General features: G+C 37.6%; 1 protein-coding gene across 1 annotated transcript in view; it reads right to left on the bottom strand.

Moving 5' to 3' along the window:
- THSD7B (thrombospondin type 1 domain containing 7B) overlaps positions 1-17,414 on the bottom strand; it is a 785,104-nt gene that overhangs the window by 452,807 nt on the left and 314,883 nt on the right. The gene's annotated exons all lie outside the window — the stretch shown is intronic.

Here is a 17,414-nt window from a genome sequence, read left to right as displayed (position 1 = left end):
TCTAAAAAGCCTGATGCACTTAAAGGGCTAAATTCTATCTTCTGAAATAACTTTTTTAAATTTTGAATATATTTTATTCATTATGCCATTACAGTTGTTCTATTCCTCCCCCTTCATTCCCCTCTACCCTGCACCCTGCCCCCACCAATCCCCCCTTTAGTTTATGACCATGTGTCTCAAGTTTTTTAGATTCTATATTTCCCATACTATTCTTGCCCTCCCCCTATCTATTTTCTACCTACCATCTATGCTACTTATTTTCTGTACCTTCTCCCCCCTTCTCCTTCTCCCACTCCCCTGTTGCTAACCCTCCATGTGATCTACATTTCTGTGGTTCTGCTCCTGATCTAGCTGTCCTTTTAGTTTGCTTTTGTTTTAGGTGTGGTTCTTAATAACTGTAAGTTTGCTGTCCTTTCACTGTTCATCTTTTTTATCTTCTTTTTCTTAGGTAAGTCCCTTTAACATTTCATATAATAAGGGCTTGGTGATGATGAACTTGAATTTGATCTTATCTGAGAAGCACTTTATCTGTCCTTCCATTCTAAATGAAAACTTTGCTGGATAGAGCAATCTTGGTTGTAGGTCTTTGGATTTCATGACTTGGAACACCTCTTTCCAGCCTCTTCTTGCCTATAAGGTCTCTTTTGAGAAATCCACTGACAGTCTGATGGGAACTCCTTTGTAGATGAATGTCCCCTTATCTCTTGTTGCTTCTAGGATTCTCTCCTTCATTTTAATCTTGGCTAATATAATGATGATGTGCCTTGGTGTGTTCCTTCTTGGGTCCAACTTCTTTAGGACTCTCTGAGCTTCCTGGATTTCCTAAAAGTCTAGTGCCTTTGCCAGATTGGGGAAGTTTTCCTTTATTATTTGTCAAATAAGTTTTCCACTGGTGGCTGTTCCTCTTCCCCTTATGGTACCCCTATAATTTGGATGTTGGAGCATTTAAAGATGTCCTGGAGGTTCCTAAGCCTCTCCTTCTTTTTTTGAATTCTTGTTTCTTCATTCTTTTCTGTTTGGTCATTTTTTCCCCTCCTTCTGGTCAACTCCTTTGATTTGAGTCCCAGTTTCCCTTCCATCACTATTGGTTTCCTGTGCATTTCCATTCATTTCAATTAGTTTAGCCTTCAAATGTTCCTCTAATTTGTGACTAAAATCAACTAGTTTTGTGAGCATCCTGATCACCAGTGTTTTGAACTGTGCATCTGAAAGTTTGGCTATTTCTTCATCACTTAGATTTATTGGCTCTGGGGCTCTGAGTTGTTCTTGAGCCATGTTTTGATCTGTTCATGCCTGTTAGGTATGAGGAGTGGAGCCTTAAGTGTTCACCAGGGCGGGGAGACCCAGGTCACTGGTTTGTGACACTGTATGTGGGGGTGGGGTCAAAGAGGGGCAATAAGCGGTCCCCTCTGCTGCTTCCTGCCACTGGGGCCTGCACAGTCTGTCTCACTGCTCGCTCCTTCACAGGTTTATCTGCGTGTGAATGTGTGACCATGGTCAGCCCTCAGTGAGTCCACCGCCTTGTGCCCTCAGTGAGTCCACCCACTACTCTACACCTGAGATCTGCCCACAGCTGCTGGTGTGCCTGGGTTGAACATGCCTGGGTCGGTTCGGTGGATCTTTCCTGCCCAGCCCTGCTCTGCTGCTGGCTCTGCCCCTCTTAATGGTTTGGCTGAAGGGTTCGTTGTTGTCAGACTTCCATTAGTTCAATTTTCTGTGGTTTGTCTATGTTTTTGTTGCTAAAACTTTGTTGTTTTTAAACTTGGTTGTGCGAGAAGATGCAGTGCTTCCACCTATACTTCCATCTTGGTGGAAGTCCCTGAAATAACTTTTTAAAAACTTTAACTAGAAATAATCTCATTAAATGGCATAATACAAAAGTGAACCTAAAAGTTGTAAAAGAGAAATAATAAACTCTTTCAGAAAAAAAAGTAATGCTTCTTCGTATAATCTTTGATACTCCTCTCATTTCTACTTAAATTCTGTTTAAATATATTACTATACATCATACCAAGCCAGCCTAGTAATTTTCTATCAATTCTCCCACTCAAAGTTTATAATGATTTGACAATGACTTATAGGTAATTTAAAAAGATATTTATGCCTGAATGCTTTCAATGTTTGAACTTGAAAAGAAAAGAAAGAAAATAGATGCTCCTACATGACTGTCAGAGCAAATATTAACATTTCAAACCAGCTTCAACAGGTGATATTATTTTCTAATTTTTAATTAAATTTATAATGGTGACATTGATTATTAAGGTTATATAGGATTCAAGTATATATTTTTATGATACATAATCTGTATATTACATTATGTGTCCACCGTCCAATCAAATCATCTTCTGTCATTGTGTTAGCCCCCCCCTTTGCCCTTTACTACCCCACCACTATCCGCCCTGTGGTAACTACCATACTGTTGTCTGTGTCTATGAATTTCAGTTTTATTTATATATTTTAATACAACATTTGTTTTTATTTTAAGATTTTATTTGTTTATTTTTAGAGAGAAGGGTAGGGAGAGAGAAAGAGATGGAGAGATACATCAGTGTGTAGTTGCTTTTCATGCGCCCCCTACTGGGGACCTGTCCTGCAACCCCAAGCATGTGCACTAATTGGGAATTGAAATGGTGACTCTTTGGTTTGCAGGCCAGTGCTCAGTCTCCTGAGCCACACCAACTAGGGCATAGTTTCAGTTTTATATACTGGCCTGCAGTGTATGAGTGAAATTATATAGTTCTTAGCTTGTTCTGTCTGACTTATTTCACTTAGCATAATATTCTTGAGATCCATCCAGGTTGTTAGAAATGGTAATATTTCATCTTTTCTTACGGCTGAGTAATATTTCTTAATATATATGTACCACATCTTACTTAACCAAACTTCTATCAAAGGACACTTTGGGCATTTCCATGTCTTATCCACCACAAATAAATTTGTAATGAACTATATATCTTTGTATATATCTTTGCAAATAAATATTTTCAACTTTTGGGGGGTAGATAAACAGAAGAGAGAGTTCTGGGACATATGGTATGTACCTCTGTTCTTAATTTTTTTAATGAAACACCAGGCTATTTTATACTTTATATTCCTACCAGTAGTGAATGAGGTTTCCTTTTTCTCCACAACCTCTCCAATAATTGTTTTTATATTTGTTTTATTGATAATAACCATGATAACACATATGAGGAGGTATCTCCTTACAGTTTTGATTTGCATTTTCCTAATAGCTAGTAAAGTTGAACATCTTCTCATATAACTGTTGACTATTTGTGTGTCTTGTTGGTAAAGCTGTCCAAGTCCCATGCTCATTTTTTAAAAATATTTTATCATCGTTCAATTATAGTTGTTTGAATTTACCCACCACCACTCCCTCCTCCACCCCAACCATCCTCACCTCCCCTGCTTCCACTCCTCCTTGGTTTTGCATGTGTCCTTTATAGTTGTTCCTGAAAACCCTTCCCCCATTATCCCCTCCCATCTCCCCTCTGGTTACTGTTAGTTTATTCTTTATTTCAATGTCTCTGGTTCTATTTTGCTTGCTTGTTTGTTTTGTTGATCAGATTCAAGTTATAGGTGAGATCATATGGTATTTGTCCTTCACTGACTGCCTTATCTCACTTAGCATAATGCTCTCCAGTTCCATCCATGCTGTCGAAAAGGGCAGGAGCTCCTTATTTTTTTGTGCTGTGTAGTATTCCATTGTGTAAATGTACCATAGTTTTTTTACCCATTCATTTACTGATGTGTATTTAGGTTGCTTCCAGCACTTGGCTATTGTAAATTGTGCTGCTATGAACATTGGGGTGCATAGGTTCTTTCAGATTGGTGTTTCAAAGTTCTTAGGATATAATTACAGCAGTGGAATTGCCAGGTCAAAAGGCAGATCCATTTTTAGTTTTCTGAAAAAATTTCATACTGTGTTCCACAGTGGTTGTATCAGTCTGCAATCCCACCAACAGTGCACTAAGGCTCTCTTTTCTCCACATCCTCTCCAACACTTGTTGTTTGTTGATTTATTTTTGATGGCTATTCTCACCAGTGTGAAGTGGTATCTCACTGGTGAGAATTGGATTGATTGTTCTGTGTTGAACTGTATGAATTCTTTATATATTTTGGATATTAACTCCTCATTGGAGTATGTGTATAATATCATCTCCCATTTAGTTGGTTGGCAAAAATGTTTTGTTGGCAGTTTATTTTCCTATGCAGAAACTTGTTTAGTTTTACGTAGTACCATTCATTTAAATTTGCCTTTACTTCCTTGTCTTTGGGGTCAAATTCATTATATCTACAAGACCAAGGTCTACTAGTTTGGTACCTATGTTTCCTTCTATGCAATTTATTGTTTCAGATCTTATATTTAGGTCTTTGACCCATTTTGGATTAATTTTTGTACATGGAAAAACTATAGCTTTAGTTTCTTTCTTTTGCATGAATATTTCCAATTTCCCCAGCACCATTTATTGAAGAGGGTTTCTTTTCTCCACTGTGTGTTTTGGCTACTTTGTCAAAAATTATTTGTACATATACATGTGTTTTATTTTCTGGGCTCTCAATTCTCTTTCATTGGTCTCTGTGTTTGTTTTTCTGCTGTTTTTATTATTATTGCTCTGTCGTATAATTTAAAATCAGGTAGTGTGATGCCTCTGACTTCATTTTTCTCTCAGATTTCTTTGCCTATTCAAGGTGTTTTGTGATTCCACACAAATCTGATTATTTTTGTTCAATTTCTTTAGAAAATGACATTGAAATTTTGATGGTGATTGTATTAAATATGTATATCGTTTTGGGTAATATGGACATTTTATGTATCTTGATTCATCAAATCTATGAACACAAAATATCTTCTCATTTCATTATATGTTTTTCAATCTCTTTTAATAAATGCTTTCTAGTTTTTAGTATATAGATCCTTCACATCCTTTGTTAAATTTATTCCTTGGTATTTTGTTGTTGTTGTTGCAATTGCAAAATAATTTTTTTTCATTTATTTTTCTGACGTTTCATTGGTAGTATGTAGAAAACCAGTAGATTTTTGTACATTGTTTTGTAATCTGTAACTTCATTGTATTTCTTTGTTTCTACGAGGTTTTTTTTTGGTGAAGTCTCTAAGGTTTTCTGTACACAGAATCATGTAATCTGCAAAGAGTGACACTTTTACTTCTTTCTTCCCAATTTATATTTCTTTCATTTCTTTCTCTTGCATGATTGTTCTGTCTAGGACTTCAAAAACTATGCTGAATAAGAGTGATAAGAGTGGGCATTCTTGACTTGTTCCTGATTTTAGAGAAAAAGCTTTCAGTTTTCATTGAGTATGGCATTAGCTGTGGTTTTTGTCATATATGACCAATATTATATTGAGGTACTTTCCTTTTATACTTATTTTATTAGGCATTTTAATCATATATGGATGTTATAGCTTCTCAAATACTTTTCTGCATCTATTGATAAGATCACATGATTTTTATCCTTTGTTTTGTAAATGTGGTACATTATTATACATTGATTGATTTGTATATTTTGAACAATCTTTGTGCCTCTGGAAAGAGTTCTACTTGATTGTGATGCATTATTTTTTAATGTGTTGTTGTATTTGATTTGTTAATGTTTTATTTAGGATTACAAATGCAATATTTTGTTTTGCATCTGTATTCATCAGATATGTTGGTCTGTAATTGTGTGTGTGTGTGTGTGTGTGTGTGATCCTTGCCAGATTTTGGTTTCAGAGTTATGTTGGCCTCATAAATTGGGCTATGAAACACTGCCTGTTCTTCAATTTTTTGGAAGAGTTTGAATGTTTGGTAGAATTCACTAGTGGAACCATCCGGTCCTTTATTTTTATTTTTTGATGGCTGTTTCAATATCTACACTGTTGATCATTCTATTTAGATTTTCCAGTCTTCATGATTCAGTCTAGAAAGGTTACATATTTCTAGAAACTGAGCAATTTTTCTAAGTTATTTGATTTGATGGCATATACTCTTTCATAGAATTCAAGCATGCTCCTTTGTATGTCTGTGATGTCTGTGGTTACTTTTCCTCTTTTATTTTTGATTTTGTTTATATGTGTCTTTTCTCCTTTTTTCCATAGTGAGTCTAGCTAGACATTTTAATTCTATTAATCTTCTCAAAGCTTTTCAAAGAACCAGCTTTTTGTTGTATTAATTTTTGTAGTTTTTTAATCTCTATATCATTCAATTCTGCTCTATTTTTTATTATTTACACTCTCCTACTGATTTGGGGTTGCTTTTGTTCTTCTTTTTCTAGTTTTTTAAAATGCAATGTTGGTTTATTTTCTAGGGATTTCTCTTGTTTCTTGAGATAAGCCTATAATGATAATAACTTCCCTCTTATTACTGTTTTCTCTGCATCCAAGAAGTTGTTATATGTCATATTGTCATTTTTGTTTGTCTCTCTATAACTTTTGATCTCACCTTTTATAACTTCTATCACCCAATTATTTTTTAGTACTATGTTGTTTAATCTTCACATATTAGTGGGTTTCTTTACTTCATCTTTGCAGTTCATTTCTAATTTCAAAGCATTATGGTCAGAGAGTATGCTTGGTATGATTTCGGTCTTCTTGAACCTGTTGAGATTAGTTCTTTGCCCTGTGTATACAACAAAGTCTGTCTGGGAAAAGTCTAGCCAGGGTTCATATAATGAGAATCATTTGTGCAACATCGATGTAACCTGGCAGCCAAGGAGAATGGACTGCAATGTGCATGTGTGAACAATGATGACTTCACTCTACTAGTCAGTGGGGGTGGTAGACACCATTGAGCATGTGTACTGTGTGGCTGTCACATTCAAAATAACTGAGTAGAGCAAGGAGTGTGCATCAAATTTTATGTTAAGCTTGAACATTCCTCCATGGAAACTATTTGGATGATTCCATTTGGGGATGATGCTATGAGTACAGCACAACTAAATGTGTGTCACAAATGTTTGAAAGATGCTCAAGAATCTGTTGAAAGTGATACACATTCTGGAAGGCCTGCACCAAGCAGAACACCTGAGAGTACTGACTATGTATGGGCCACCTCTGGCTTTTCCCAAAACTAAAATCACCTATGAAAGCAAAGAGATTTCAGACCATTGATGAGGTTTAGGAAAATGTGACAGGGTAGCTGATGGCAACTCCAACAAAGGATTTTGCAGTGTTTTGGACAGTGGAAGAGATGATGGAAGAACTGTGTGAGGTCCCAAGGTACCTATTTTGAAGGTGACTGAGGCATCATTGTCTTGTGTATATTTTTTGTATCTTCTACCTTCTTCATTAATGTCTCTTTTTCATATTACATAGGTGGATACTTTATGGACAAACCTTGATATGGTGAATTAGTGAGATTGCTCCACCTGCACTGGAGAAGAACGTATAAGCTGATGTTCTGTAAATGTCAGTCATGCCTATTTGATCTAATGTGTCACTTAAGGCAGACTTTTCTTTGTAGATTTTTGGCTTGGATGATACACCTAGAGCTGTTAATGGAGTATTAACGTCACCAACCATGACTGTGTTTTTGTCTGTTTCTCCCTTCAAGTAGTGTTAGTTGTTGCTTTATATATTTAGTGCTCCCAGACTGTATGCATATATACTGAGAAGTGTTATATCTTAGTGATGTAGCATTCCCTTTATTATTATGAAATGTACACCTTTGCCTCTTTCTACATTTGTTATTTCCAAATCTATTTTGTCAGATGTAAGTGTGGCTACACCTGCTTTTCTGTGGATGCTATTGCTTGAAGAATCATTTTCCACCCTTTAACTTTGAGTTTAACTTTGTTTTTGTGGCTTAGATATGTCTCCTGAAGGCAGCATATTTGGGTTTTATTTTTTTGATCCAATCCGTTACTTTGTGGTTCTTTATTGGTGAATTCAGTCCATTTACATTTAGGGTAATTAATGATGTGTGAGAGAGGATTTTCTATATCATTTTATCTTCTATTTTCTTGTAGCTCTGTGGGCCCACTGGTCCATTTCCTTGTGTGTCTGTCTGTGGTTTTTGCTTCCTGGTATTATATACTTGCTACCTCTGTTTCCTCTTCTGTTAAGCCTTGTGTCTCGGTTCTTGGTTTTGTGTGTGTAATTATCATTAGATGTATGAAAATGAAAGTTTCACATTACAGTAGCTCTTTTTCTTTTGAATGCATCCGACCTCCATCCTTTTTTGAAAATTCAGGCCTTTACCATCTCCCTTTTAAGTTTTTCTTGTCAAAAATATACACTCCATGCCCTTACGTTTGTTTTCTAGACTTTTTTTTTTCATTTTCTTTCTGACCTGCCTCACTCTCTTGGTTATTCATGGTATTTGATGGATTCCTTTTCTGTCTAGGCATGCATGTGTGCTTGGCACTTCTTCAGCCGATCCATACAGAGTCACACTACTGTTTTCTAGCAGATGACACTGAACCACAAGTTGTTTAGCTCTCTGGCACTTCTCTGGCTTTTCAGATATGTGTGGCGTGTTGTTTCCTGGATAAGTGGTCTCCACCCCTGTGATCTGTGCTCCCAGGTCCCAGGGAACAAATCCCACAGAAAAATGTGGTGGCCCATTGGGCTCCAAATCCATGAAATCTCAGTGTTTTCCTCTGCAGACACATGCTGCTATCAGAGGAGCAACAGGTGTGGGGGTTGGGCGGGCTGGGGAAAACCAGCCACATTCTTTGTTGTATTGCCCTCATGCTAATGGTGACCTTGGACCTATTTGGGACCCTTGCTGTGCCCTGACCCAGGACCAGTTACAGAGTACCTCCAGAAAAAAAAAGTGATTCTGTAGTACCACTTCTCAGGTTTTAAGATAATGTCCTCCACAACCCGACACCAAGGGCGAAGGGAGGTAAGCTCTGGGAGGTTATGGGGCAGCCTGGCCCCAAGGCTTTGTTTCTCTCCACCAGCCACAACCTGATTCTCTCCCTCCCGGGCTGAGCCTTCCATGAGCTCCCAGCTGTAGGGCTGTGTCCCTGGTTTGTCTCAGCTCTTCTCCCTTCTCACTGTCCCCATTCACCCCCACTACCCCACCTTTACATGTTTTAATGCATGAATCTCTTGCATTAAGAGATTGAGCGGTAAACCCCTTGTTGAGTCATAGATGTTCAGATTGTTGGAATCAAGGGGCAAGATTATGGGACCAAGGGGCAAGATCAAGGGGCTAGATTATGGAGATCTCTCATGCTGCCATTCCCCTCATGTCATGTTCAATGAGTGATTTCAAATAAATTCATATATTTAACATTATTTTACAGAGTACTCCTTTTTTCTATACCAGTATATATTTGCATCTATTAGGCAAATTTTTCCAACTACATGTGGCTGAGGTTTTTAATATTGTATGTTTACATGCTTGTGCATGATCTACTTATATTTACTTATTACTCAGTGGTAATAGCTACTTAAATGTCAAAAAGGGAAAGCTTGGCCCTGGCTGGTGTAGCTCAGTGGATTGAGCACAGGCCTGCGAACCAGACAATCGCAGTTCGATTCCCAGTCAGGGCACATGCCTGGGTTGCAGGCCAGTTCCCAGCAGGGGATGCATGAAAGGCAACCATACATTGATGTTTCTCTCCCTCTCTCCTTCCCCTCCCCTCTAAAGATAAATAAATATTTTAAAAAAAAGGGAAAGCTTGATTGATTATGAAGAACTTAGATGAACAGCATCATTGAAAAGAAAAACTGAAAGCATGCTGTTTTAGTTTGCTTATGTTGTAATAACAAAATATCACAAACTGGGTGGCCTTAAACAATAGAAATTTGTTTTCTCATAGTTCCAGTGGCTCAAAGTCCAAGGTCAAAGTGTCAGCAGATTTGACTTTTTCTGAAGGCCTCGTTCCTTGGCTCTAGGAAGTCCACCTTTCACTGTGTCTTCACATGGTCTTTCCTCTATATGTCGCCCCCCTCAGTGCCATTCTGTGTGCTCAAATCTCTTTTTAGGAGGACACTAGTCCACTGGAGTAGAGTTTGCTCCAAAGGCATCATTTTAACTAACTGCCTTTTTAAAGGCCCTGTCTCCAACAGTCACATTCTAAAGAGTTGAGAGTTACAACTTCAACATATGAAGCACATACCAAGTTATTGCCACTGTAGCATTTCTTAAATGTAGATAACACTTTGTAACTTGCTTTCTGTCTCCAATGGTTAGAGTTTCAGGTAAATTAAATAATTGTTTGCACATTACTATAGTGATAAACCATTAGCATCTACCTTAAGTTGTTAAATTTCAATGTGAAACAAATGAGTTTATACATCTTGCCAGCTTTTTAAAACAACTAATAGGTATTACATTAATTACATTATTTCCAGGTAAGCAATGGAACTATGACTTGTGTTTGACCACAAATCTGATACATTGAGGAGTCTGGTGACAGTCACACACATAAGGTCTAAGCTCAGTTTATTCATTCATCTACCTGGTTTTGATCCATTTATTTATAATGGAAGACCACATCCTGTGCAGGAGTTATGGGTTCAAGGAGAATGAAAGCGTGCTTCCCACTCTCAGGAGTGTCAGACCCTAGTGGAGGCAGCCATTGTAAGCAAAGACCTATTTGACTGGTGCTATAGGGGTTTCAAAACAGCAATGAGGGACAGATGAGGATAAAGGAGACAGAGATCAGAAAAGCCTTCACAGAAGAGATGGCAAAGGGGTTGAGGTTTGAGAACAGAAAATCACTGAATTCCAGGAGAAAAGTACATGGTTCTAGGTTCCTATTCTTGTGTTCTGGCCCCATATTCCACTTCTTAGTGGACCTACTACCCCCACAACTGTCTACAGATAATTCAACTCAATACCATCTCCTAGCATTGCTCCTGAAGCCATGCCATGTACCCATCCTTACAGTGCACTCCATGTGCCTCTTTTTCCTCTCTCCACCTGTTTTGATGCTGCATGGTTTGTCAACATGCTTTTCTTCCTGCAAATCATTTGCCTTGTGCTCTGGTGGCCAAAAGTTGAAGATCAAAGCAGCAGCTACAGATCTGTCACCACCATTGTTTCGCACACGTTCATTCTATAGCTCCTGTTTAACTGGTGGCTTTTGACGTGTCCTCTCTATGACAGAGTGGCTCGATGGGAAAGTGAGGCAGTTTAATGAGCCAGGCTCTGAACCAAAAATACCTGGATTGGAGCTATAACATTGCCGATTTCAAAGTTTTGGAACTTACGCAAGTAATTCAAATTTACTGAGCCTCAATTTCCTCATATGTAATAAATAAGATGTAGATAATAAACTCTACCTGGTTGTTAACATATGAAGGCACCAGAACATACTAAGTGCCCCTGACTAGTAGATACATTCACTGTCACATCCTGCCTCCTCTCCTCCTTCCTCCATTCTGCCCTAAATTACCTATTTAAATATCTATTCCTGTCTAACATTACAGTCATCTGGGGATTTTAAAATAAAGTGATGGTACAGCTCAGTACAAATTCAATTAAATCAGTATGTATGGGATGTGGTGGACTATATATTTTTAAACTTAACCAGGTAATTTTTAAAAATATATGTTTATTGATTTTATAAGAGAGAGAGAAATGGATGTGAGAGAGAAACAGTAATCGGCCACCCCCACAGGTGCCTCCAGCAGAGACTGGACCCGCAACACAGACGTATGCCCCAAACTGGGAATCAAACCTGCAACCTTTTGGTATATGAGATGATGCTCTGACCAAATGAGCCACACAGCCAGGATCAGGTAATTTTAACGTGTAGTCCGGGCTGAGAACCTGTGAGTGGCAACTGCCTACCTACGATATAATGTTTGAGGTTTAAACACCTTCATTTACATTGATCACTTTCCCTCATTAATTGAAGTATTAAACATAAAACCCATTTTCCCATTTAGGTTGTCCTGGTACTCAATGCCCTTAGACACCTCTCATAACCACACGTAACGGCCTCCCCCCCACCCCAGGCAGTGCCCAGAATTAAGTGGAGTGCAGTCGTGTGACGGCTACACTGAGCCATCAGCGGCTGCTTAAAAATCAGCCACTAAAACGTCAAGTGTCCTGCTTTCAAAAGCACCCTCCATACGTCCCCCTTTAAAAATTAGAAGGGAATATGAAAAACATTCAGATAAAAATGCAAAAGGAGAATCTCTGCTGAAAATATAAACTACTTTCTTTCTCAGAAGAGGCACAGATTGGTATTGTCAATTTACTTGAGTAATACGAGGAAATAAGTTAGTGCATGCTATGAATTTGGAGAACTAAGCTGACAACAGTTTACTGCTGACTTTATTCTTAACCCGATGATACATAACGTATTCAAAGAGCAGGCAGGGCCTGAATTAATGTATACAACTATGAAATAAATGCACAGCAGCTGTACAATCACCACCCTGGGATTTTTTTTTTAGATTTTTTTAAGAGTTTATTTATTTTTCTTTAGAGGGGAAGGGAAGGAGAGAGGGAGAGAAACATCAATGTATGGTTGCCTTTTGTGCATCCCCTGCTGGGAACTGGCCTGCAGGGAACCAGCCTGCAACCCAGGCATGTGCCCTGACTGGGAATCGAACCACGATTGTCTGGTTCAAAGGCCCGTGCTCAATCCACTGAGCTACACCAGCCAGGGCTATTACCCTGGGATTTAAGATGCATGTGTTAAAAGTGAAAATATTTAAATGCAAAGGTCTAGCCTACATGTTAATTCATTAGTTAACAAATAAAATTAGATATTATTTTTCATCCTACCATTGAGAACCAGTAAAATATACCTTTTTACAATTCTAATTAACTTTATTTACTCCCTTACATTCAACTTAATGCCAGAAAATAGAGAATAATTATTATTTTCCTATCCAGGAAAGGACAAATAAAAAAAATAGCTTTATTTCAGGCATTTGAAATATCAGTGAAGAAGATAAAAAGGGTTGGGGTTTTTTGTTTGTTTGTTTTATTCACTGCTTAGTAACTTCAGACGAGGGAATAACTTATCTAAGAATTAGGAACAGGCCCTGGTTGCTGTGGCTCAGTGGATTGACTGCTGGCCTGAGAAGCAATGCATCACTGGTTCAACTCCCAGTCAGGGCACATGCCTGGGTCGCAGGCCAGGTCCCCAGTAGTGGGCACGCAAGGGGCAACCACACATTAATGTTTCACTCTCTTTCTCCCTTCCCCTTTCTCTAAAAATAAATAAATAAAATATTTTTTAAAAGGAATTAGGAAGTTATTTATCTTTCTAGAGAAGAAAGTAAATTTTAAATAAAGTGGGGAGAATTCCAATTTTTTAAAGAAATGCAAGTTTATGTCAAACTTCTGCTTTTGGCTATAATGGAATGCTTAATACACACCAGTAATCCTACTAAGGACAAACTAAGAAAATATAACAAATATAACACTATCTGTATATATGTGTGTATGTATGTATGTATCTATCTACCTATCCATCACCATAGGTGAACTGTTGAGTCAAATAGAAATCTGGAGGACAAGATTCCACAAAGATGGAATTGCAACAACTTGACTAAATTCAGCAATCTCTCTGTCTTCAGAGCATTTTTCCAGTCGAAGTATGAACCTGGGCCAAATTCATGGGCCATAAACCTAAGAAACCCTATGGAACCTCTATTAGTTTCCTGGAGTTGTTGTAACAAATTACTATAAACTGGGTGCTTAAACCAACAGAAACTTATTCTCTCACATGTCTGAAGACACGAAGCCCCAAATCAAAGTGTCAGCAGGGTTGTACTCTCTACAGAAGCTCCAGGGGAGAATCTGTTCCCTCCCTCTTCCAGCTACTGCTAGTATTCAGCACTCCCCACTGTGTGGTCACCCTCTAAACTTGGCTATCAAGGAAATGCAAATTAAATTGCAAATGAGACACTGCTGCTTTCCCATCTGCGTGCCTAAAAGTGGAAGATGACCAAAAACAGTCCCACAACTGACAAGGGCGTGTAGAACCTGGGGTGGCCACCCACTGAGCCTGGGGTCTGAAAAGGAATGGCCACATTGTAGAACTGTGCAGCAACTGAACACATGCACACCCTATGACAGAATTCTGCACTGAGGCTTAAATGAGACATATACATACATAGAAATGACCACCAAAATAGAACAGTAGATAAACCTATTAGAGTCAAACAATGGATTGTTATTTGGTCATAAGAAAATGAACTACACGAATATTTAACACTAATATTCAACATGCATGAATTCTAGAAACATAATGTCGAGGAAAAATAGTTTATTTCTATATATAGCTCAAAACAGACTATGATGCAATAAGTCAAAATCAGAATGGCCTTGGATAGCATGTGTAACTAGGATGAGGCACAGGAAGAGATTCTGGGGCTTAAGAATGTCCTACTTCTTAGTGTGGGTACTGTCTTCATGTGTGACTATACTTTTAAAATTTATCCAGAGAACATTTTGATTTATACTGATCTCTATATGTGGATTTGACTTTATAAAATTTTTACTTTAAAAATAAGCATGAAAAGTATTTGAGATCTTGCTCCTGGGTATATGTGCTCATTTTGGCTCAAACAAACTTTTATAAAAAAATTTAAAATAATAACAATAAAGCAAATAAGCAAGCAAAATATAACCAAAGACACTGAAATACAGAACAAGCTGACAGGGACCAGAGGGGAGAGGGGAAAGAATTTCAGGGGAAAAGGGGAAGGATTCACAGGAACAAGTATAAAGGACACATGGACAAAAACTAAGGTTGGGGGGGAAATGGGAGGGAGGTGGGGAGCACTGGGGGGTGGGCTGGGATGGGAGTAAAAGACAGAAAACTGTACTTGAACAATAATTAAATTAAAAAATAAAATAAAATAAACAAGATTAACTCATTAAAAATATCAGTTCCTGATAAATCAAGAAACATGCAGAGAGAATTCTAAAACAACTTGAACACTGAATTTAAAGTACTTATGTAAATTGAATGTAATATCACAATAAAATAGATTCAGATGGAGATTTAAATAAAAACTGATGACTTAGTTCTCTAACTCAATAAGCACTTATAGAGCATTCATATCACACCCAGACAGAGTGGGAATGGCTGAGGTATATAAAAATATGCAAGGAGAAAAAAGGCCCTTCCACACACTTGAATAATTTAGTGCCATCACAAAGAAAAAATCCATATGTCTGAACTATCTAAGGTGGAGTACAGTGGTAAAGATGTAAGAATTTGAGTAAAGGGAAAATCATTAAAGACTAAAAAATATTCAAGTTTCTAAGGTCCTTGAAGAGTTAGAAGGACATAATTATGTAAAGATTCTGCAATAGTCTAGTCAGATTCCGAGGCTATTTCTTTGCAAATCTCTGCTGTGCCTCCAGAAATATTTGGCCACCAGCACTGTTTTCTCATTAATAATTTCAGTCACCACCTGTTCTTTAGAAAAGATTTTGTAGTAACTTCATATTTTCTCATTTTTTCCTATTAAAACTTACTTCCAAGTAAAGTTTGAAAGTGTAATGTAAGATTCTCATATTTGTACATTTCCCTTAGTTAAGCAGAAAATAAAAAAATTTTTAAAAAATATGAGACAGGGAAATAAATCACCCTCGCTTATCAAAAGCAAAAATGTAATATGTTCTATTTATTCTGAAAATTATTTTGGGCATAGTCATCACAGGATGATATTCTTTCCACTACATGAAATGAGTGTCGGAATTAGCCTTTGCTGTTTTTTCAGGATGGTCATTGCTAGAACCAAGTATCTGAGATCCTTGAGAATCACCTAAAAGGAACTAGCTAACATGTCTACATTTCAATACATCACCAATGTAAACATGTTTATATGTACATATAAAGTATTTCTAAAATATGTGAATTATGTTGTTAGTTTCTGGAACTGGGTGAGGGTGAGTGGGGAAGGAGCTTTGAGAAGGGGGAGTTTTATTTTTATTTTTATTTTTTTAATTAAATTATTTGTTACTTTTCATCATTTTTTTTCCATCCTTGTGTCTTTTTTCTTTCGTTCTTTTACTTTATATAAATCTCTCCTTTTAAGTATGTATGTATTCTTAGATTATAAACAACTAGGCATATCATATTCTCTTTCAATAAGAAAAAGTGAAAAAACCGTGATAAAAGTACTGTTCTTAAACCATGCTCGCCATTGCCATTGAAGAGTTGCATGTAGAAGGTTACGTACTATAACTCACCAGAAGACTGGGAGGGCACAGGCATTGTTTATCCAGTTACACTGTAGACCACCCAGGGCTGTGCTGGGGATACTGTGTAACTCAGTCTTGCCCCCTAGTGGTAAAGTGAGGAACCTAAAACTCATCCATTTGTTTTCTTAAATACAAAAGTAACCTTTTAATAGTTTCTTAAATAGACACCAAATAAAGAAAAAAATTCAAGCACAGTATAACAATAACAATGGCAAATTCCTATAACTCCTCATTGGGCACCTCTGTCCCCAGAGTCCCCTTGGGCCCTGAAGCTGCTTCCCATTTCATTCCCTCCTCCCTTCCACTCTTATCTTTGCATACATAGCTGCGGTCGGCCACATACATATTTCATACATATTTATTTTTAATGAATGTATTGGGGTGATACAGGTTAATAAAATTATATAGGCTTCCGGTATACAGTTCTGTAATACACTGTCTGTGTATTGTATTGAGTGTGCATCACCCCAAGTCAAGTCTCCTTCCATCACCATTTACCCTTTCTCAACCTCCTTTCACCTCTCCCCTGCCCTTTCCGTCTGGTAATGTCCATACTGTGGTCTGTGTCCGGGTGTTTTTCTCATTGTAAATCTCACATTGATAATGCAAATCCAGGACATTCAAACTCTTCTGCTCAGAGGTCTTAGAAGAAACTATGGCAATATTCCTCTAAAGGTATCCTAATATGCAAATAATAAGGGTAAAAAGCTATGGGCAAGGTAATTTAAATTAGTAGTGTAGGAAATAAAACCAAATGTGCTTTCCAAAGCTTTTTCATGTGTAACTGCTCAACTGCCCATATATCTTAGAGAAAAGGTCTATGTGGAGGATACAACTACTTAATGAGAATCTGTAGAAATCAGGGGTTAATCAGGACATGTGTTTCCTTTTTTTTCACTTTTTAAAATATTTTATTGATTATGCCATTACCGTTGTCCCATTCCCCCCTTCATTCCCCTCCACTCTGCACACCCTTCCCCCACCATTCCCTCCCTTTAGTTTATGACCACGTGTCTCAAGTTCTTTGGATTCTATATTTCCCACACTATTCTTACCATCCCCCCATCTATTTTCTACCTACCGTCTATGCTACTTATTTTCTGTACCTTCTCCCCCCTTCTCCTCCTCCTCCCACTCGTTCCCTTTTATACATATAGAGATTCTACCTCCAGCATTTTTCTAAACACAGTTTTACCACACAAAGAGCATGTATACAATGAAGGGGAAGAGGGTCATCTTGTCATCACTCAGATGGTTGAAAAGTAGCACCTGAAACCC

This window comes from Artibeus jamaicensis, unplaced genomic scaffold (assembly GCF_021234435.1).
Source record: "Artibeus jamaicensis isolate MK-2021 breed Jamaican fruit bat unplaced genomic scaffold, CSHL_Jam_final contig_1284, whole genome shotgun sequence".
In the NCBI taxonomy this organism is placed as follows: domain Eukaryota; kingdom Metazoa; phylum Chordata; class Mammalia; order Chiroptera; family Phyllostomidae; genus Artibeus; species Artibeus jamaicensis.
The sequence above is the reverse complement of the archived record's forward strand: the minus strand, read 5'-3'. Positions and strand labels throughout refer to the sequence as shown.